The 22,452-nt window shown below is 40.8% G+C and overlaps 1 protein-coding gene across 1 annotated transcript in view; it reads right to left on the reverse strand.

The window, feature by feature from the left end:
- lrmda (leucine rich melanocyte differentiation associated) overlaps positions 1 to 22,452 on the reverse strand; it is a 197,317-nt gene that overhangs the window by 66,816 nt on the left and 108,049 nt on the right. The window lies entirely within an intron of this gene.

Raw genomic sequence — 22,452 nt, forward strand, 5'->3', positions numbered from 1 at the left:
CAAAACAAAAGGCTTCAGAAATGCAGCGGGCAGGATGAATTTGTCAATGTCTTGTGCCTTGAGGCGCCCAGTTTCGCCTGACCCTAACCCTCCATTCCCAAGACAAATCACTCTGTCACAGTTCACCTTCACTCCCCAGACACAAATTTAACTTGTCATCCATCATTTTCACAGAGGAACCGGAATACACTCGCAATCACAGATGGAATGAAAGGGGAACTTTTTTGCGACTGTGCCATGATAGGGGTTAGTGTTAGGATTTTAACATCAAAGGACGTTTCTTTTTTTTTAAAGGAGGAATTCTGCCTTTCCGCTCCTTTTTATGACACATTGCAAGGAGAGGTGAAGGGTCATCTCAACTCTTTCCCTCTCGCACACATGCACATTCACACAGGCATAAAAATGATGGAGGGCGGTGTTAAGAGTAATGCTAGGGCCCTGCAAAGTTCAAGTCATGGAGGGTGCACAAAGGCAATGTGTGTGTTGTCTAATCCTTCACACTGTCAACATGCCATGTTAAAATGTCCTGGGTGAGTTCATTGACATTTAAATCTGCCAGAACTTGACGCAGACAGTATACTTCTCAAGATCGGTTTCTCACAGTTCACACAACAGGTATTTTCCATTTTACGCAGCATTTTAAATTCATAAATATATCTGACTATACCAATTACGAGCTCAACATTTTTAAAGTATAGTACAGTATGTTTTTTGGATTTAAAAGCAGACGGATCACCTTGACATTAGTTTAGGTAAATATAAATTCCAGTGAACGGTGTCACATTGCAACATGACAACCTCAAGGTACAGTGAGGTCTAAACAGCTGCAGCGTGAACTATTGCTCTTCTTTGGATCTGCCTAGTGTCAATGGCTGCCATAATACACACCAGCTTAGAGTAATGTAAATATAACACCTTTATCATGACAATCTGCAAATAGATGGCAAGGAGCAGTAAGCAGTGTGAGGGCATGGCGTAACAGTCACATTTATTATCGAACAGGAGCTGCATATTGACGAATTAATAAAAAAAAGATGAGTATTTGCAATATAATATGGTGTATGTAGTTATCTTGCTCTACCTGCTGTCTTTGTGAGCTTTTCTGACCACTCAGCTTGGCGTCTACTTAAGCACACATACGTCGACGGAGTGGACATTCTGGCAGCAACTTTGAACAACAAAGCAAAATGTTGCAACCATCTTCTCGGGTTGCAAAACGACAAATCAGCAACTCATTGTGGACTTGTGAGTGAGGCGGGCGGACTGAGCCGCCTCATTTCAAAAGACATCAGCATTTTGCAAACACACACACACTTGATACCCACAACAACAGCTGACAGCACCTAGCCAGTGTGTTGGCAAAGCCGCCAGCTGACAACCTCTTATCAGGTCTGATTAATGCATTGGCAAGATGGATGAACGGAGAGATGTGCCAGTTTTATGAAATCCTGCTCTGTTTGCTTGTTGTTTTTCCCCATGAGGCTACTCATTTATGAAAGAAAAAAAAAAACCCATTAAGCTAGTTCACTTAATCTATAGAGCTGGCATACATTTCATATCTAAATACTGACACATTTTTGCAATTTACTGTTGTTTGTCTTGGATTTAAAAAAGAAAAACAATCTAGCTAAAATTATGAAAAAATGTGTCTGTATGACAAAACTCTCTGTTGGCTCAAACTAGCAATCCGAATATAAAATGTATATTTTTCAGCACAGTTGTTGTGTTTGTATCGACAGGGAATTTGGTACAACATGCAATTAATCAGCAAGTATAATCTTCAATGTGTAGTTAGGCACAGTTGTGTACCATGCACATTATTGCATTTTCTGTGAACAGAGGTTGCTAACTAACTATTGCCACCTGTAAGTGTGCGTGTGTATGTGTGTGTATGATGGGCTGCAGTCCTGTGGGTTATGTTATTAGCTGCTCGGTTAAAGGGAGCCTTGTGGCACAGGAGGGAGCCTTATTAATTGTTGTTTTCATGTCACCACTGCTGCGTGCACTGGCTGATTTAATCAGTTAAATTCACAGCCAGGGGAGAGCCACTGAGTCCCATCCAGCATTAACTACAGTGCAGGGATTGAACTTCTAATACTCTCCAGCTTTCTGTGCTCCCTCTGCAGATTTCCATAGCTGGTTTCATTACTTTTTATAAGCTTTCTTGTTTTAATGTGTGGCTTGGAAAACTAACAAAGTTTAAGCACTGCAGTAAAAGTACTTCACTTATGAAAAAAACCCCAAAAAAGCAGCTTTCGCTTTTAACAAAACTAATGAGCATAATTGACTTGAGTCCCAACGCTATAGAGATTTGGTAAATGGCAAACACAGGGAAAACACACATACAACAAATGCACATTTTAAAGGAAATATACATAAAAAACAGTTTTCCTTATGTTTTAAAAAATACATTTGAGAGTCATAATGAAAATATACAGTAACGCTTCATACTGCAAAAGTAAATGTTGAATTTTCACAATTTACTGCTACTACTGCCATTTGGCCATGTTTTATACATCTAGTAATGTGATGTTTACAGATCAGTCAGTCACTTATGTTCATGTCATTAGCTATGAATCTTTTTTTGAAATTAGCCTTTTCTAAAAAGGACTATATGACTATATACTTTATGAAAAATACTTTACTCTTGCATCGTACTGCATCATCTCTTTGTACATATTTAGAAAAATCCGATTTCTATAGTAACCTGTGATCAAATGCGTTTTCTCAAACCTCTAACTAGCGAGAGAGAGAGAGAGAAAGAGAGAGAGAGAGAGAGAGAGGCAGTAGCTTTAACGAGGTGAGGCGATGAATCCTCTCCTTGTTAAGATAATTATGATCAGCCTCATTGTCAGAGCTAATACTTCACACGGGCTGTCTTTACGCTTTGACTACCACTTAGCCTGTGTAAGCTCACCATCATACATCATACAGCCCTGTGTGCATCAGAGTATGTGCTATTGGGCTTACATAAGTACTGCATGTATGTGCTGAAATCCAGTCCCTCAATGCACACAGTACAGTATACATAGAGTACACATAGCTGGAGCGGAAAGCACAGGAAGCTAGGGAGGATTGTGAGATGTGAGAAACTAGACAAGGACACTGGAGAGGAGACACTGACCCAGAGAGCAGCCCTGTTAGATCAATACACTAATACTAATGCAGACATAGTGATTGATAAACCACTGCTGACAACAGAGGGAAGAAAACTCTCGACCATTATTGGCTAAAATGTCAGTCACTCCTGCCAATGGTGTGCGCTAGTGTCATGTCAGATATCCTGAGGCAACACATGAAAAATGGAGAACGGCAGCCTTGGCTCTTTTACATGTGTTACACAGCCTCCCTTCTTATGTCTGCTGCTTTTGGATATAGCGCCTAAATGAATCATAGCTTGTAATTCTTAGAAGCTCTGAAGACAATAGGTCAAATGTGGAGTTTGTCAAAGCTACACATCACAGAGCTATAATAGAAAACAACCTCAAGGCCTTCTCTATTACTGAAATGTTGATAGAGATCACAGAGGCAACATCCCTGCAGCTAGCCCAGCAATATTTAAAAAGTTCCTGAGTCTAATGTAAATTAAAAAACAACTTTGAAAAGCTGGAGAGCCCTCGCAGCTGCAGTCCACAGTTAAAAAAATAAATAAATAAATAAAAATAGAAGCAGTGCAGAAAAGCAGTGCACTTATTCTAAAAGGAGGGCCAGAGCTGCCGAGTGATGGGCATAACGACGTCCTGTTCAGAAGGCAACAGATAAATGTCTGATGAATTGACCAATACTGCGGCCATGATGGCATTCATATGTGCGTAATGGACTATTCAGAGCACACTTCAGATTGCCTGCCAGGATAAGGTACTGTAATGAATGGGAAAGGGAACTGGACTTGGGAAGCCCAGTATGTGGACTGGCTTTAATAAACTCAATAAAAAAAGGTGAATGGAGGAAGGCTGGTAAGAGAGGAAGGAAGGAGGCTGGAGAGCCATTCGGCCTGAAATAGTCAAGAAATATTCTGGCGGTTCTTGCCACTCTGTACACTGCCAAATATTTCTCAATCCTAATCAGTAATTCAGTTAATTATCCGTATTCCCAAATCGTGTTGCCTTAAAACAGAGCAATCTCCCACTGAGATGATATTATCTTCATTATACAACTGCCATTCTGACCTGTTTACTTTCTCTAAACCTAAAAAAATGCAGTGGGGAGAAGTTTATTTCACCCAATTTTCAGATCTCAATCTCAAAATGCTATATGTGATACTAAATGACTGGATAGAACTGATGTTTTTATAGTGTAATAAAGTGGCAATGAGTGCGAAAGGCGCAGTATGATAAGTTATTCACTTTTGTGACAATAATGGAAAAAAACTGAGGCTAAAACACAACCCATTAATACACAAAGTCTCCATTAGTTGAACACAAGTGTATTTCATCACTCTAACCCCCAACGAAAACACAAACATCAAAAAAATCCAAAATACAGCAAAACACTATCAGGATTAGCTCATGGTAAATGAGATGAAATTATCTGTAGAGCAAGTTAATGCCCTGCAACCCCTCGAGGCCCTAACATCCCTCCTACCACCTCCACACAGTGCTGATCAGGTCTGTTCCAGCACTCTTCCCTCCAGCTACAGTTTATGGCCTATACGCGTCTCTGTACACGCATCTCTGATGGCGATGGTGAATTAGACTCAGTCATTATCTGTCTCCATCTCCCCCACAGCTCTCCCCTTCTCACCCCCTATCTCCCTCACATGTAGACAGTCCCAGCTCAGTGTGGCACTCCTCTCACTCTATAGTGCTTGGCCTCAGGTGGCAGTCATTTAAAGATCACACGTCCAGGACACACACAGCCCTCCCTGAATGCATGTCAATTCACACATGGGAAGGGGATTACACGTCTCCTCCTAGGCAGCTGCAAATTACTATTAATGGCGATGCAAATCATTAGAGTGCGTTTGGCGCCGGCAGCAAATCTCTTCTTTATGTGGGTTCACTCCTAATCTGTTTTGAATATTGCGCTATGCTTGTTCCTGACAGCCTATGTGTAAAAGCATCACTAGCTACAAAGCTGTCAATTGGAGGTGGCATGTCAGATTGAACTTTACACAGGGTTACATCATTTGCAAAACAAAAATATCTTTTTAGAGAGCATAAATGGATTCAAGCAAGAAGAAATCTGTGAAATATAATTAGCAAAGTTCTTTGTTGATGAAGAAGTTAAATATCGCCGCTCATTACTTCATGCTATACGGAGGTTATTATGTGAGAAGTGCAAATTAAATTGTTGAAAATGTCTACACCATGGTGCGTCTGTCGAACGTTTAAAGCTAGCTCTGGTGTGTTTGAATGATAATACCACTGTGGATCCTGCGGTGTCTGAGTTATAGACTACCCCCGTGGATATTCCTGCTGAGTGTGTGAGGTTAATATTCTCTCTCAATGTCATTAGCGCTGGCAGAGGGGCTGAGAGCACTGTGAATCAGACGGGGACTGATCCTGTCCAATTTAAATAACCCCCACCCCCCACCTTGCACCCACACACACACACACACACACACACACACAAAGAGCCAGGGCCAGACAAAATCAAAGCCACTGTACTGAGGTCAGCATCACCTGACCTCATGCTTCCCCTTGCATCGGCAATCCCTGTCTGATTAATGACTCTGGATCAACCCTGGCCAAAGGATAAGGACTTGACAGACATTCCTGTCATATCCAAACTCATGAGCCTTGCTTGACCCCGGTTTGGCCCGGGATGAAGTCTAAGCTCCGCCAATGACCCGACTGAGAGGTAGAAGAGAGTTGCTTCTTCTTTTTCCTGGCGGAAAGAAATGGAGAGATTACTGCAGAAAGGTGGACGTCTCTTTTAAAGTTTCAGCAAGTGAGGTTTGTTACATGGCTAGACAGAATGACAGCTGCTGCCCATGTACAACACTAAACTGTACACTGTGAAATACATCATCAGGCAAGGGAGGGGAGCAGTATGCTGGCGAAGCCGAGTTCCTTCAGAGCCTATACAACACTTCCCGCCTCATAGTGCCTGGACTGTGCTCTCGGAATGGCCATGTGTCTTCTGAATGTTTGTATTGAAAGATTAGTTGTCTATCCACATGACAAACACCCTCCTCTCTCGGTGAGTGGGAGCTGAAAATCAATTCACTGATGGCATCTCAGTCAGTGAGGACATCAATGCGGCACAAACAAGCACACACAAGCTCTCATGCATGCTACACGGGCGCACACATCCTTAAGTGTATGTAATACTGTAGTGTAATTACAGTGACAGGGTCAGTCAGCCAAGGCATATAGCAATAAGCATGCTACACATTACACAATGAGTCTCCTTTATAAAGGACGCACAAATATATAGTATATGTATACAGAATGTGTAGCTAGAAACAAACTCATGTACTCTTGCAATAAAATGAAGGAACCATTAAATAATGGATGCCACGATCTGTGAGGAAGAATCCCTCAGTGCCCTGTCTGCCTGTACGCTCTGTCATTACAGTGTTCAGGCTCAGTGCTTGTCAACATTTCCCTGAGAGGGGGAGCCATCCCGTATTACGTTTGAGTGAGTTCAACTGTCAACTGCCAGCCATTTGTATGCCTCAGCATCCACCTAATAGCAAATAATCACTACCCCGCGCTCTCTTCATGGCAAATGATCGATGTTGTCTTGAAGTCTGATGGATGACCCTGCCACAGTGATGTCCAGGCATGCATTAAAAACCACCTCTATGAAATGCCTGTCAGTCTGATGAAGCGGGGCGCACAAAATCACACTCGTGCACATACTGACACTGAGGAATGCATGCAGACAGATAAAGGAGAAAATGCACAAAGTAAGGGGAAACCATGATTCAATTCAACAACAAAAAAAACAAAAGTTAATTTCTTTATATTAGTGGAGAATTTTATAATGTGACAGGACCTGTGGTGTGATTGGTAGACAGCATTACTAGAGGTAGACTGCTCAAGTACCACCTGGGATGCTTCTTTTCCTCCTCTCACCCTCTCCTCCCTCCTTCCCTCTCTCTAACACACAAACAGCTCCCTATTACCCCTCAGTGTTCAGATTAAAATGCACAGCACCACAATCTTTGATCTCCCACTTGCTGACACAAATCCTTTCAAGCCTCAACATTTTCCTGCAAAGGTAATTAGTGCTAATTAAAAAGTTTCGAAAGCAGTCTACGGTTGCTGTTGATGCTGCCGCTGCTGGTGCTCAGGCGCGCCCTCCGTCAGATCACCCATCTACCCCCTCCCGCAGGTCTTGCGGATGTGTGTGTCAGCTGTGTTCCTGCCTCCTTTCTGCAAAGGATCCCATATCTAGACGACACCAGTCAGCCTATAATGTTTGTAGAAGCAGGATGAAATCTGGAAGCCCAGTAAGGGGTCTAACTGGTGGTTCTTCCCCCCTGACAAACCTGTGCTCTGCAGGAGAACATGTAATGACACGTGTAACAAATACAAATCCCACAAATAGAACAGGTGTAGTCTTTAATTGGGATATCCTAGCTTGGGGGGCATCTAAACGTGGAGTAATTAACTTGATAAGGGATTCAATTTGCTGAAAGTATCATAGCAGAGAAACATATCATTTAGTATGGCCTGTGATTTGCATAACCATAACAAATGCGAGGACTCCTTAATGAATAAACACACTCGTAATTAAAAAACTTCCTGTTTAGTGTGATTCCAATAATTTAAGATAAAGATATAACTTGAGCAGTCTAACAGTGCTATCATTCATTCACTGGCCTGCCTTATTGCTTTCATCAAGTCATTATTATGATATAATTAGCTGCCTTTCTAGCATATTATTAAGTGGCTTGCTGAGTGTCAGGTACAGAGGCGTCTCAGAAATGACACACACACAAAAAAAAAGCAATATCGTTCCACAATGTTTCAAAAAGATAATTACATAATCTCAGCATGGAGAGCAAGCAGAAAAGTGATAATTAGACAAGTATTCCTGCCAATTAAAGTATCAAGCCTTGCATTTTTTTCCTGTGTGATAGAGCTTGCTGCACTTCCATGTACAACATAATGAGATTATATTGCTCATGTAAAGTCATCATAAAGAAATCAATATAGCGGTAGTAACACAATACCAACATTGACCTATCATACATGTTTTCAGTGCACTGTTTACTAGATGCTGGAGGGGTTTCACGGCCTTTAGAAGATGGTAAGAAGTTTGTATGTTAAGTTTTTCCAAGATGACATGAAAAGCCAGGAATATGTTTTGGCTCCAAGCCTATTAATAGGCTTAATGATTGACATGTAGGTGGTGCCAACAACAAAAAGCAGAGAAACAACAAAGTTATTGATTTGACCTTTGGGATAGTTCCTTCGTTCATCGTTGTTGTTTTTGCCTTGTCTTACACCTCGGGAGGAGATAATAGAACATGTCACCGCACAAGGCAGTTTGAAATTGAATGCCATCATTTTAATTTAAATGTTACATTCTCAGTGACATCTCTGTCAATGCATAATTGGCACTGGATGTACATATTTATCATTCAGCGTGAGACACTCAAAGACACCGACAGATATGTTACTTTGATGGGATGACAGTCAGATGAGGAAAAAAATAGAACTGCAAATCAACTGTCGAGCTGTCAGTTAAGCTTTTTGTCACAAACTTTTACATAAACATGCATGATTAGAAAAAGCAAACAAGCTGTAGGCTAGAGTTTTTGCTCCAGAAGTGTGTAAATAGGCTCATTTCGAATCAAGCAGAGAGAAAAAATTCAGAAAACAGACTTGGAAGAAAATTACAGTGAATGATGGACACTTATTGGGAGAACACCCTTTACAGTATGACCAACTCCACGGTGTAAAAGTACAATTATTTATCATCTTACAAGATTGTATTCTATTTATTCTGTATAGATAGAGACAACATTATAACATAAGATGCAGTGATATGCACACAGCTTGATAAAACGTCTTTAACAATGGAGATCAGACAACCTTGTTGCGCTAGTAGTCTCTGTTTACTGAAGATGGCCTTTCTGTCTCTATAGTTTCCTGACATGACAGCTTAAAGGGAGGTATGTGATAGCTGCCCAGTGTAAACCACGGGCAGTAGTGCATCTGCCTGAGAGAGAGAAAAAAAAATAGAATAAATCCCTCCCCCTCTCTCTCACTTTCTCCCAACTGTCTCCCCTCCCCGCCTCTCTCTGTGTCTTACCGCTGGCCCATTACCTTTACAGAGTGAGGCTCATTAAAGAAGGCAAGTTGAGTCAAATCTTTCTGTAATTCAGCAGAGGTGAATTGCTGTCAACATCATTAACCGTCATTTCTCCAACTCACTTCAGTACTTATGAAGTGTTCTTTATTGTGTAATGATCCAAATCTCTTCTCTAAATCGCCCCTCTTCAAAGGCCCTGGAGGACATACCACCCATGCAGCCGACTGACATGCTAGAAGGCCAGATTAAACGTGGCTCCATCATTACGTTCGTCTTTGTGCTTAAACAGATCCAGCACTTCATCCTGCGCTACAGCTAGCAGGCAGCGTTCCTCGCGAGGAACAGAGCGGAAGAGAGATCAGTTAGACCAAAAGAGTTAAACGGAGAGAAGGATATTGGTTTTCAAACATGGTTATCTTATCTATGTAGAGCCATATATTCTACTAATAGTGCATCATTTTCATTTGGTTTGCTGCCTCACAAGACCAATAACCTTCTTCCCTCCCTTTCTGTTTTTGATACTGTTTACTGATAGTTCACTGATCTCATAAGGCCATTGGTCAGGCTGGCTCCATGGCTAATTACAGTGAGAGCTGCCCTGCTTGTCATGCTAGATGTCCTCTGAGTCCTGTCTTGAGAGAAGCCTCCTTTGTGCTTCGGCCATTGTGTGTCCCCTAGTGCTCAGTATCATGCTATGAGATGTCCTCCAGGCCTTGCGTTGGGGGAAGCCTCTTTTGTGAACGCACCATTGTGTGTCCCCAGTGCTGAACCCCCTGCTAGGTAGGAACACAGACAAAGTGCAGCAGGGGGATGCTTCTCAGGGCCCTAAGACCTACAGTAAATCTTCAAACAATTTAGACAAACAAAAACGGCTGCTGTGCTGCGGTGAGAGTAGACAAGGAAAAGCAGATGAATAAGCAACATCAATTACTGGGGCTTTGACCTGCAAGCCCCCACACCATGGCACACATTTCACACCAAATCGCCCCAGATTGAAGTTGACACTGCTGGAGTGGAAACACTGACCCCTCACAAGGCTAGCGCTTCAAACTTAAGAGGAGAGAAAGGCAGGGGGGGACTGACAAACTACATAGACCAAGGCCAACGTGGAAGGGAGACAAGGAGGAGGGGTATGAATAAAAAAAAACAAAAACACACGCATAATAGGTCCTACTTTGTTTCAAAGTGAGACAAAATGGCTCAATTTGAGCACTTAGGCCATCGAATTGGCCCAGCTGAGGTACAAGAGGAACATGCGAGAGGACAACCGCATCAGGCCACTGATAAGGAGCCTATAAGAGGAACAAAGCCGGATGTCCAAAAGGCTTACCAGTGAACCTGAGTGGGACTGGACCCTCTTTAAGCTTGTTTTAGCCTCCCAGCTTTACCCCCAAAAAGTGCTACTTCCCCTGAAGCCTTTTTACTCAGGCACATAAAACCTCCGTCTACTTTGTAAGCTTGGACAAAGGCAAAATAAACACATGGGTCACATTTGTTTAACACAAAGTACACTGCTCTAATAAAAAGTTCCTCAAAGACCCTCAAGAAAATAGATACCGCTTTAAATGTTATCTCTTACTTTTCAATTGTGCACTTTAAAAAAGGAGCTTTCTTTCATTATCACTTTGATTGAAAAACCAAGAAAAAGAGTGTCTCCAAAGGTGAGAAAAGATCATGCAATCCTATCACAGTTTGTCAATACAGTGTTAATTAATCTAATAACAAATTTCTCTGGAAAACATGCCCTAGACTGACTAGAAGACGTGTAGTCTCGCAGTAGCCTAGCAGCACATTGACACATTTGGGGGCATCAGGCTCTGGATAGAGACAGTCCTAACAATCTCCCAATTAGCCAGGGGGAAAGCAGAAAATATGTCTCAGGTTCACGGAGCAAGCGTGAAACTTAATAATATGACATGGCATACAAAAACAGAGCATGTCTTTTTATAGCCACATGTGAAAATGAAGCAAAAACAAAAGAAAAAGAACGAGAAGGAAAAGGTGCTTGTCTTCTTCTTGTAAAAAAAAAAGGTTTTAAGGGTCTTTCTATTTGATAGTGGATTTTAAGTGACATAATAAATGTGACACACTGAAGTAATAAAAACCATGAAGAAAACAGATGCAACAATTATAAAAAGACTGGAGATGCAAGAATCTAGCATCTATTATCAGGATGGAGGTGGGAGGAATAACTTAAATGAGCTTGAAACCTGTTAGATGATTGTAATAGTTCACTTGTGATAATACATACGTGTACACTCATATGAAAACACCTTGTTCTCTTTCTATATATTATTTTGAAATCTAATTATCAGGCCAAAATGCCTTCTTCTTCTACTACAAACCAAAAAGGTCATTTCTAACTGCAGAATAGTGCAGAATTGGCAGTGCTCAAAGGTTAAAATGTACATCACATTCCCACTCTTGACAATTTCCAGTTTAATAATATGAACATTATGGAGGTCATTAGCAAATCTAATGAAAGCCTAAAACCAATTTTGCCACCATGAAACCATGACACATTGACAGACAGACAAGGCAATCTGTCAGACAGAGCATGCCATTATTCACAAAGAATATAAAATCCTAACATTATCACAAACTATTTAACCCGTCTAAAAGCTCGACATGCTCGACTAATGTATAGGACCTAAGTGTGAGCACCTGTTTCAAACAATGGCGCCATTCGCATCTTTTCCCCCCTGATCACCGACATTCAAACAGAAAGATAATGGAGCCTATGCCAGTCAGTCAGTCAGTCAGCCGTCTTTGCAAATGGAAATCCAGAGAAAGGTGGAGATGGGAATCATTTTATCTAGTTGACACACATTACAACGGAGAATTTCAAAAGAGTAAGATGGAAGCTCTCAGGTCAATTATGGTGTCAGGGCTGTCAGCTTGCAATGAAATATATACCTTTGAAGAACACTTTACTCGAGGGATGGGGTAAAAAGGATGGGAAGATGTACTGTTTAACCCAGAGACCATATAAGAATATCAGAGATGATGGAGTAAAATGTGGTATGATAATGGACCATTTTTACTGAGCACACTTTGTCAAGAGGGACAGACTACACCCACTTTCTGAAGGGTGGTATCAAAGAATATTATTCTGGTGACCAACGCTGATTAATGATCAGCTGAAACAAGTGCTTGGTCCTTAACAAAGTCATTAAGATAATGGGGACAGGTGATTTACAGTATGTATTTTAAGTTACACTGTAGTTCAACCAGACACCGTTTTTTGGGGGGATTTTAGCTTTTAGAAAATAAAGCTTGCTAAAAAAGCACACTAAGCCATTGAAAACTCTTTTAAATAAGGGAAAAGGTTTCAAAAACACAGTAAGACACACACACACACATACAAAACTTAATGTTTCTTCAGTCCCTTTTTTATTCTAGCCTCCAAATGTAAATGTCCTTACCCTCTGTTCAAGATATAAAATACTAACCTTGAGACAGTGAATGACAGAGGGAATTATGGGTAATTGTAGTGTCAGAAAGGGAGACAGCTGTATGATGAGATTCTGTGTCATTTAGACAATCAGAAACTTAAGAGGCAGTGTGACACATTTCTCCCCCTCCATCCGACAGGGCTCCTGACATGGCTGGTGATAATTTCCAGGAGAGAGAAAAAGACAGACAGAAAAGAGTGAGTGGAAAGAGCACAAATGAAAATGGAAGTCACAGAAAGAAAGGTGTGATCTCTCGTCTTCCATATGCAGCGTGGGCCAAGTGATAGCCTGTGTGCTGCATTCATTGCTGGAATCAAGACGAAATATCCCCTTACATGTCAACCTGCCAGCCAGATAAGAGGTGTCTGAAGCTCTGTTTGAGATTAATACTTCCCAGCTAGAAATGCCACAGGATGTGAAGGGGGACTTTTGATCTCTGTGTGGTGAAGCCACTTCAACAACAGTATAAGACTTAACACCGAAGACATATACATACATAATTCCTGCTGAGGTCATATATGTGCATGGACAAGCAGAAAAACATGTCTTGTAGTATATCTAAACCACAAATGGAGAATAAGAACATTAAGCGTAGTTGTCAGTTTACACACGTTCACTCAGGCCATAACGAATAGGAGATAAATGAAAGGATGAAGTGCCTGTCAACATAATGAATTCAATAAAAGCAACATTGTCTGCTTTGTCACATTTCAAAAGCGGTGACGTGTAATTACTGTTATTTGTAGAAATAGCCTTCATTATCATCAGTGAGGGCCCTTCCGTTCTAACCACGGAAAAAGTAGCTCAACAACCGTCTAATGGAAATATGCCATGATATTGTAGTCTTCTTTAAGAAGTAAATGTTCTTGTTATGTAGAATTAGACAAAATGGAGGAATATAAAGTTTATGTAGCTCTATTTCGCTGAATATTAAATAGAAGTAAACTATGAGATGATTTGGTACACTTACACAAAATAGTCAATTTTTAGCATGCTTTCATCCCTATGTATAGATGTTTTATAAGGTCTTTGAAGGGTCTGCATAGTAAAGCAGTGGGAGATGTGCAAGCTAAGTAGAACTGTTGCTTCCTGGTGCTAATACATTTTGATTTCCACTCCTGAATGGATTTGCTAATTGTTTGTTAGGCTACCGTACCAAAAGAAATTAGAACAGCTATACCTTGAAAACTGAAAACAACATAACTGAGGCAAGATATATTAAAAGCAATGCCAACGTCTTTGTTGTAGTATACGTTAGTTTATTTGTAAAGGAAAACAACAGCAATACACATGTAAAAACAATGGCTATAGAATGAAGGAATAGCAAGTAACAATAAAACATAGAAACAGAAAGATCTGCAAAAGTCCTGAACCTGAATTCAACTATAAGTAATTAGTGGGATGATGAAGGACAAGAAATAATCAATTGTGCTTAATTGGTTAAAACACACCTAAACAGAGATTTGGATACTTGGTAACTTTGTTTAGGTTTGTGGAGATTTATGTTCCTAACCATGTTATCAACTAATGTGATTTTAGGCTGACACGTGTAAACATTATAACTCAGTTAAACTAATGCAGTTAAGGTCATGGTCCGATTATGAAAAACCCAGTTAAGATTCCTGGCTTAAGTCAGATTTATACATCTCCATCAAGGTGCTGCATAGGCTACATTAGCAGGCTCTATAGTTAACCCAGAGGTACAGTAATTACATTTACAGTAATTACACATCTATGGAAGGGTTTTGGTACATAGAGACAATAGCTGTGATTGGTCAACTTGAGGCAATTGTGTTTCATCCTTGTTGACAGTGAAGACAACAAAAATTTATAAGGTAAGCAAAGCAATTGCCTATCAATTAGACTAAACAAATCAATGTTGTAATACCTAGAAAAGTATTTTGAGGAGCAAATGTCACCAATAATAATCTCTCTCTATGAAGTGTGAAAGTAAACATGGTATTTTCAAGTATGTTAAAATTACACAGCTCAGTAGTCTATTTAATAACAGCTGCATAGGAAATATGTAGGTAACCTTTCCATACTGTTAGTGTACAACATATTCATCGACTGTAGCAGTGGCGCTGCATCAATCAACTGGTTCAATGTTGAACTATAAATTAATTCCTATGTCAAAGACATAAGAGCTATAAATGTGGCTTTTTTTTAATACATACTGAGACTTTTTGCCTCAAGCTGGCAACTCTAAACTGCAAAGTGGAGCTTGTTGGTAACTGCAGACAGCCTGAGAGGCTGAATTGATGAGTACCAAGTCTACAAAAACATTGCCAAATGCCAAAAATATCTATATAGTAATACTTACCATTACCATCTTAATTTCTTTCCCTAGTATTAAAACTGACCAACTATTTAGGACACACTGGTAGACTCCTTGTACACATGGAAGACTATTGTATCTACAGGTATTAAACAGCAAACAGTTTAAGCAACCTTAACAAGATTGTCTATCAACATATAGTCTATCTATATGTAAAAAATACATATAATCTAAATAACAAATATTATAAAGGAAAAGGCAGACATTTGGGATATAACCATCTGTCTGAATCAAGACAGTTTTTGGGGCAAATATGTTGTTCAAAGAGGCCCTTAATTTTAAAACCTGTTGTGTAATTATTTACATGAATATATTATGAAGCAGTTATAACTTAGTCATTAACATACAATGGCATTAGTTAATTTCAGTAAAAAAAAGAAGCTGTATTAAGACCATACAAAAGGCTGCAAAATATCATTTGAGAGCCTGCTTATTATTCTATAATTTTATTATGACACATTAGTAGTTAGCTCCCCTCAATATTATAATCATCATTGCCATTGTTATTAAAATAAAAATAAAGTATCTTTAAAAAAAACAGACTACATGGTCAACTTCACTGTCAAAACCCAAATGTCTGAAGCCCAACATTAAGAACTGCTGTAGTAAGAAGATAGATAATGCTCTGAGTGGAGAGAAAGAGAGGGAGAGAGTCGTTCTCTCTTTTCTCCCCGTTTCATTCCCTCCTATTTTTTCTTCCCTCCGTTCTGCAGTTGTGTGTCCTGACCTTGCAGCATCTATGGCCCATCCATCTTGGGCTGCTTAGCCATTTCGCTGGCTTCATACTGCGCAGATTAACACAATTCATCACCACAATCATCCTCCATTCATCACCCTTTCCAATGAATGTTTTGACATCCAGTTAATTTTCTGCTGATGATTTATCAAATTATAATTACCATGCTCTGAAGGGCTCATTTATTATGTTGATACATGATAATGATGCCAAAGTGGATTGAATTTTAAGTAAGTTCTCCCTGCGATTATAACATATGCGTTATTGTGAATAATGCTGTGCGATTTGATTCTTTACAGCCTAATGACAGTCCTAATGTTATAAAAATCAATGCAAAAAAGGAGACAAAGTGAGACTGTTAATTCAATTTTTTTACAGAACAAATTGTTTGGCTGGGGAGCAGCAAGCATGAAAAAGTTCAATTAGATTCAGAGCTCCCATCTTGGATGCTCAGTAATTAAAGAGTGCACTAATTCAATCAGGGGCTAGGACTCAGGCAGAGGGAGTTAGGCTGTTTCTTAATAGGTTATAGGTTATTTCTCACATACTGCCCTCATAGCCACTTCATTAGCCTTCTGCTTTACAATTCACTCAGCTTTTCAGCCTCATTATTATCCAGGTTTATTAAAATCCAATGGCTGCCTATCTGTTTCTATTACTCAGGAGCTGACCAGTCTAATGCACTGGGTCACTGTTAAGGGCAAACACACTAACTGCTGTTTATGAGCAGTGAAGGAGAATTAGTAATGGCTATTGAAAATGTGTTTTTTCCTCTATCTGTATTAGCAAACAGTGTGGGAGCATAAGTAGGCTATTGTGACCTTAGAAAAGCTCAAACTCATATCCAGTTGCCCTCAACAATAGCCTTTTTCTATATGATAGATGATTAAATCTTTTCAACAGAGCAGTGAATTCAACAGGGCAAAATTGGATTTCATTTGGTCAGATTTCTTTCCCATTTTGTCACTGCTACTGTTTTTTGTAGTACGTTTTGCACAGGCGCTGGCATTTGATCCTCCGACCTATGCTTAGACACCAAGCTAAATCACTGGTCAAAAGATGGAGGCGGTTATAGCGTAGCTGCAGTGCATTCTGGGGCACAGGCAACCAGCTCAGGGAGATGAGGGCTTAGGAGGTGTTAAAGGTTATTGAATGCTGGAGAATTCTCCTGGCGGCGGAAGCATTGTTTACAGCTATCTATTTTTTTGACTCTTTGCCCTTGGGCTGCGGCCCATAAACAGAGCTGCTATCCCCCACACCCTGGCTAGTGGAGAGTGCAGAGCATAATTGTGAGTCCCCCTTGGATGTCCCAAAAGTGAAAGATGTGTCTGGTAAGTGAGAGAGGTCAAACACGAGCATGGATATTTATTACATGCACTGCAACCAGATGGAGGCGGCCCATCCATCAAGCAGAGCTGTCACGCTGGTCACAAACGTTTCCCATAAAGGCACCCCCCCCATCCCACCACCCCACCACACCCCCCTCGCTGCCTCTCGCTCTAAAGCTCTGCGAAAGCAGGAGGTTCGTCCGCACCTGGGAGAACAAAGAGAAGTGTGAAAGAGCACGCAGGAGACTTGTTTTGCACAGTTATGAAGTTTAAGACCAGCACACTACATCCCCAGTTTGACAGACTTTCCATGACTCCATTGGCTTCATCATTTTTCTCTCATTAGTGTTTGCTCTCTCTTTCTCTGAACTCGACCTGGCCTATTTTTAGCAGTAACTTTTATCGATACTGCTGTGACCGGCCGTGTGGACGGTCAGAAAGGGCAGGATAGGAAGGCATGCAGCCAGGCAGCTTAGGGAGATATTAGAGGAGTAGAAGGGGGAGCAGTGGAAGGGCGTTTCTGACACTCTGCCTCCCTCCCATTCATCAGGCCCTCTATCCCAGGCCGTCCGGTCGACCACTGAAACCAGATTCACAATACAAGCCCCGCGGCGAAACCTCAATTCTGTCAATCCATCATGCTCAGCCCGCTAGCCGTTCCACTGACCTAATCTGTGATGCCTCGCTGCCTGCACCCCGTTCCTTAAAGGCAGGCTTCATTACTGTGAGGGAGAGCAGGAGATAGAGGCCAGGGGCGAAGGGCCTGGAGAAAAGGGCCGTGGTAGTCAGATACACACCAAGACTTAAGGTACATAAAACACTGAGACAGCCAACTGTCACAATTCCCCACATCCTGCAGCACAGGGAACAGTACACATTGTCACACATAAGAAAAAAATATAAATACTATATAGCAGAAAAGTTGGGTGGTACTACCGGTCAATTTACTCTGATTAACTTTGAAAACAATCTCACTGTCATGGAAATGTCCATCTAACAATCTAACAGCCTTCCTCCCATCCATCAATCAAGTGATTAGGCAGCTTGTTACTGTCACAAACAATTTCCAAGTCGATGACTGATAGAACTAGAATCAGATATGCCAAACTCACAGAGGGAGTTAAGCAGAGTTTGCTTGAGATGCAATCACTGCACTGTCCTGATGCTGAAACAGATCTTTTTCTTTTCCTTACTAACCCTTGTCTCCTTCATCCGCAGTCTGTGCTCCCTGCTCTGGACTGCCGAATGTTACTTAACCAAAAAGGGGTTGGACTGAGGGAGACTGTCTACCTGACCCTGGACCTGCTATTATGGAGCTTTATTCCCTAAACCCCTGCTCTGGGTCTGGGGCCAGGCTTCACTGGCAGCTCCCCCTCTTATCTCTCTAACTGGTCTGTCCCCAGACCCTGTTGCCTGCTGCCTAATGGAGCCTGTCTCTGCACCGAGGGACAAATTCAATCAAGCCCCGCACTAAACATCTTCAAATAACATCAGCTCTGCAGGAAAGTGAACATTGTTGCTATTGAAATCTAGCAAATTGTTCAGATAGCCGTGCTATTACTGCTTGGCCAACACCAGACATGGAGCAAGACTGCAAGACTCCTCGGTCTTTGAAGCAGCAAGGCATCGTAGCTTTTACAGTTTTTTCTCAAACATAACATTGTCCCCGTTTCAGATCATGTAATTCCATGCTAATATAGTTTAAAGCAGTAATTATGAGACACTTAAACTAATCCATGAAAAATCAACGCAGCAATTTTACATGTATTTAAACCATGTTTTACTTTTTGAACAACTCTGCCGCAAGTCCACAAGGATTTCAAAAAATATGTTAACTTGTCCAAAGTAATGCTATAAACAGAAACCCAACAATATGGCTCTTTGTTGGTATGCTGGTATAATGGCATGGTTCTTTCAAAGCTGTAGCACCAAACCATAGCAGTAATTGCCACGAGCAAATCCGAAAAGCTGATGTGCTTTATGATGCTGACCACGTGTTAATCATAGCAAGGTTAAGTCTTCCACCAGAGAAACAATGAAAGCAGTACTGTACATGCGAAGTGTTTTCCGGCTCTACAGCCACTATAACAAGTACGTTGGTCTGTACACTGTAATAGAATAGCAGCTCAAACTGATGCAAGACTGAATGCCATTTTGGTCTGGACTTAGGCAATAATAAATTGAAATGTAATTTGGTTATCATGATGTATTCATCATTAAAATATCTACACTAATTGATTCTGAATGTTGCACCAGAAAGTGTAGACTTTGTGTAATAAAGTACTGTAGCTAGTTAGTTACTTCCCAAATTCTAATACATTTCTAAAATATTGTATGCATACAGGAAATCAGTACATTCCTGCTGTATTTCTTAGCAACAACCTTATTACCACATGCTGAACATACAGCACGGTGTCCAACATAATTCCCCCCCAAAAAATAGAGAAGGTAATCTCCAACCTCTAAAAAATTGCTATCAATGTTGGCTCGATGATCATATTACCAACAGATCGCTTATTGCATCATACACCCTCCCGTGTTGGGGGCTGGAGATTAAAGAGACAGCTAATTGATAGGCAAGGCTGCCCAGGAAACACCAACGAGACAGATCAAACTGATGGGAAATGTTTACAAGCATTACATCAGCACAGATAACATCTGAGGAAGGGATTTTCTTTAAAGCTCCCATAAATCAAACATATCAAAATGTATACCATTGTGTATTTTTTCAAAACAAATTCAAACAAAGTTGCATAAGTTGTACGTGTTTGCACTGTATATAAAATGCAGCACTATCACTATGATTCCATCACTGCCTTATCATTCAATATTAAATCCTCTCTGAACCTATCGGCATACAGAATTTACTCCATGTTAGCCCTTTGCTATTAGTTTCCTTTCAGTACACTGTAATGTTACCGTTATCAAATCTAACCCTACTATATGTTTAACATTTGTACTATTCCTATTATTTTTATTTCATGTTTTTGCATGTTCTGTTGTTCTGTGCTACATATAAAGCAAAACCAGCATTAGTATCATGTTAGAATCTATATAGAGCATGTCCAACCATATGCAGAAAAAAAAGTCAATAAAAAGCTCTGTAATTCAGTGAGGATGAGAGCATTTCCTGTCTGAGAGATGCTTTTATAGAAAGCCGTTAAGGAAGAGTAGAGTCCTCAAGTGATTTTTTGACAATTTAACTGGTTCTCCTGACACATTAAATGACTATGCTGACAACTTAACTGCACTGCCAATCAATATTTCCTATTACTCTCATTGTCAGAGAGAAAATAAAAATATGATGTTGAGGTCAACCCAGGAGTGACAAGGCATTAGGGGCCCTATCAGTGCTGCTTATTAATGCAGATAGCCCATCAAAAATAGATAATATGTATACTGATGCCCATTCAAGGCTTTTTCTTGAGAAAATACTAAATGATAGCAACAAATATTAAAACACTATGAGATATGAATTAACATTTTAGATAGCTGACAGTGAAAATAATGAATTTTAGAATACTGAAAGATTATTCTTACTCTGTTCACTTTCTCGAAGCAAGGTATGCACTAGAGGCTATCTAGTGAATGTGTTTCCCTGTTCAAAGCCTGTCTTGCAAACAACAAATGATGTTAAATGCAACAATCCCATCCTAAGTAAGCTGCTTAACTCCACCCACAGCATTACAACCCAGAAGATTCCACATCAATGTGAGAAGGAGAAGACAATTAACCAGGGCTTTAACCTGCCAATCATGTCCTGTCAACCTATCACACTTGCACTCTCAGGTCCGCCTCCTACTTAACTCCCTCTGTGATATGCTGCTGGCAGTTTGGATGGCTTGACTGACGGCAGTCCTGATCCTGGCACTGGGAGGCACCTCGGCGGACGTCTTAGACATGAGAGAGGGAGATTGGGGCGGACATGTGAGGGTGAAGTGAATGGGCCTAAAGGATAGAGGGAGTGCCAGAAATTTGCTGTTCTGTCCTAATTAGATGTGCAAAGGAGCATAGGGGCGCTGCCACTGTAATGATGAGAGTGAGGGGAGGGGCGTAGGGAGAAACACATTCACCCGCTTTTTATTGACTGGGAAAGTGCAGACTTTTTCATGAGTGCACTTGGGCACCAAGTTCAGCCATGACATCACTGCATGCAACCAAGATATGCAACATCAAGCTAAGAAGCTAAGATACCCATATAAAAATTCTCTCACAGATCTCCTGCTGCTCAGTCTAAATGTGTCTGCAAAATGCAACCAAAACATGAAGCTTGCTAAAACTCATAAATTAAAAAGGTGTGCAATCAACAACCTTTATTCTAAATCTACCAAGACCATTAACAAGCTTTAACTGTAGTTTAGAGAGAAAGGCTAACGGGAGAGAGACAGAGTGCGTGTTAGATTATGTGCATGTAGGCAGAAATATGGGCTGAACCCGTTGGCTGTGTATCCCATTACTTTGCTCTCTGCTTCCAACCCTTTGGATTCCATACCGTTCTGTTAACCATCAGCAATTATCTCCCTGTCAGAGCTAAAGGTAACAAATTTCCCCCCATACAGCCAGCCGCTATCATCCTCTGGACACCAGCATCAACTGACAGCAGCTAAATCACGCCAGCCAGCCAAGACTCCTGACAGACAAATGCACTACCTTGGAAAACCTGGGCCCATCACTCTAAGAAGGGAGGGGTGGAGGAGAGGAGGGGCGGATGGAAGAAGGAGTCTCTCCCCGCTGACCTTATACTTCTTTCTTTTTTCCTCCCCCCCCCCCCNNCCCAGTTTTTCTTTTCCCCCCCCCCCCCCCTTCTTGCTGTAAGAGATGGACTGCCCTGTATTCTGTAAGCACAGGGCCCCGTTCCCAAATAAGAGAATTATTAATGGAGCTTTCCTCGGTGCTGGTTTATCTTGTACCATCACACCAGGTCCAGGTTTCCCCCTTTTACAGATGGACGCAGAGAGCCAGGGCTATGAGTTATCCACACAGCACCCAGCAACAACAAAACAACACTGAGGCTCCAACTACAAACACCATATTTCTGCTACTTCTGAAACTTTCAAACACCTGTTTTTTAGAAGGAGGAAAAGCAAAAATGAATATGTGTCCCCTGAATCATCAGCATTTATATTAATAGAGCTATCTGAATCACCTTGGAGACTTATTTAAAAAAACAAAAAACAAAACGCAGTCCATGCATAGAAACAGAACTGGAAGCTTCGTTTTTTCTCCAATCGTACATTTAAAGCTTTTTTTAAAAACTTTTTTGGGAATAATTCTTAATGTTTTAATCATTTCTATACATAATCTTATAGGCTGAATTGATTGAATTAATTGATAAGTACTCGCAGAAGATGAATCAGCAACTATTTTGTTAACCGATTAATC

The sequence above is a fragment of the Morone saxatilis genome, unplaced genomic scaffold (assembly GCF_004916995.1).
Source record: "Morone saxatilis isolate NCDOM2014 unplaced genomic scaffold, NCSU_SB_2.0 Contig19, whole genome shotgun sequence".
In the NCBI taxonomy this organism is placed as follows: Eukaryota; Metazoa; Chordata; class Actinopteri; family Moronidae; genus Morone; species Morone saxatilis.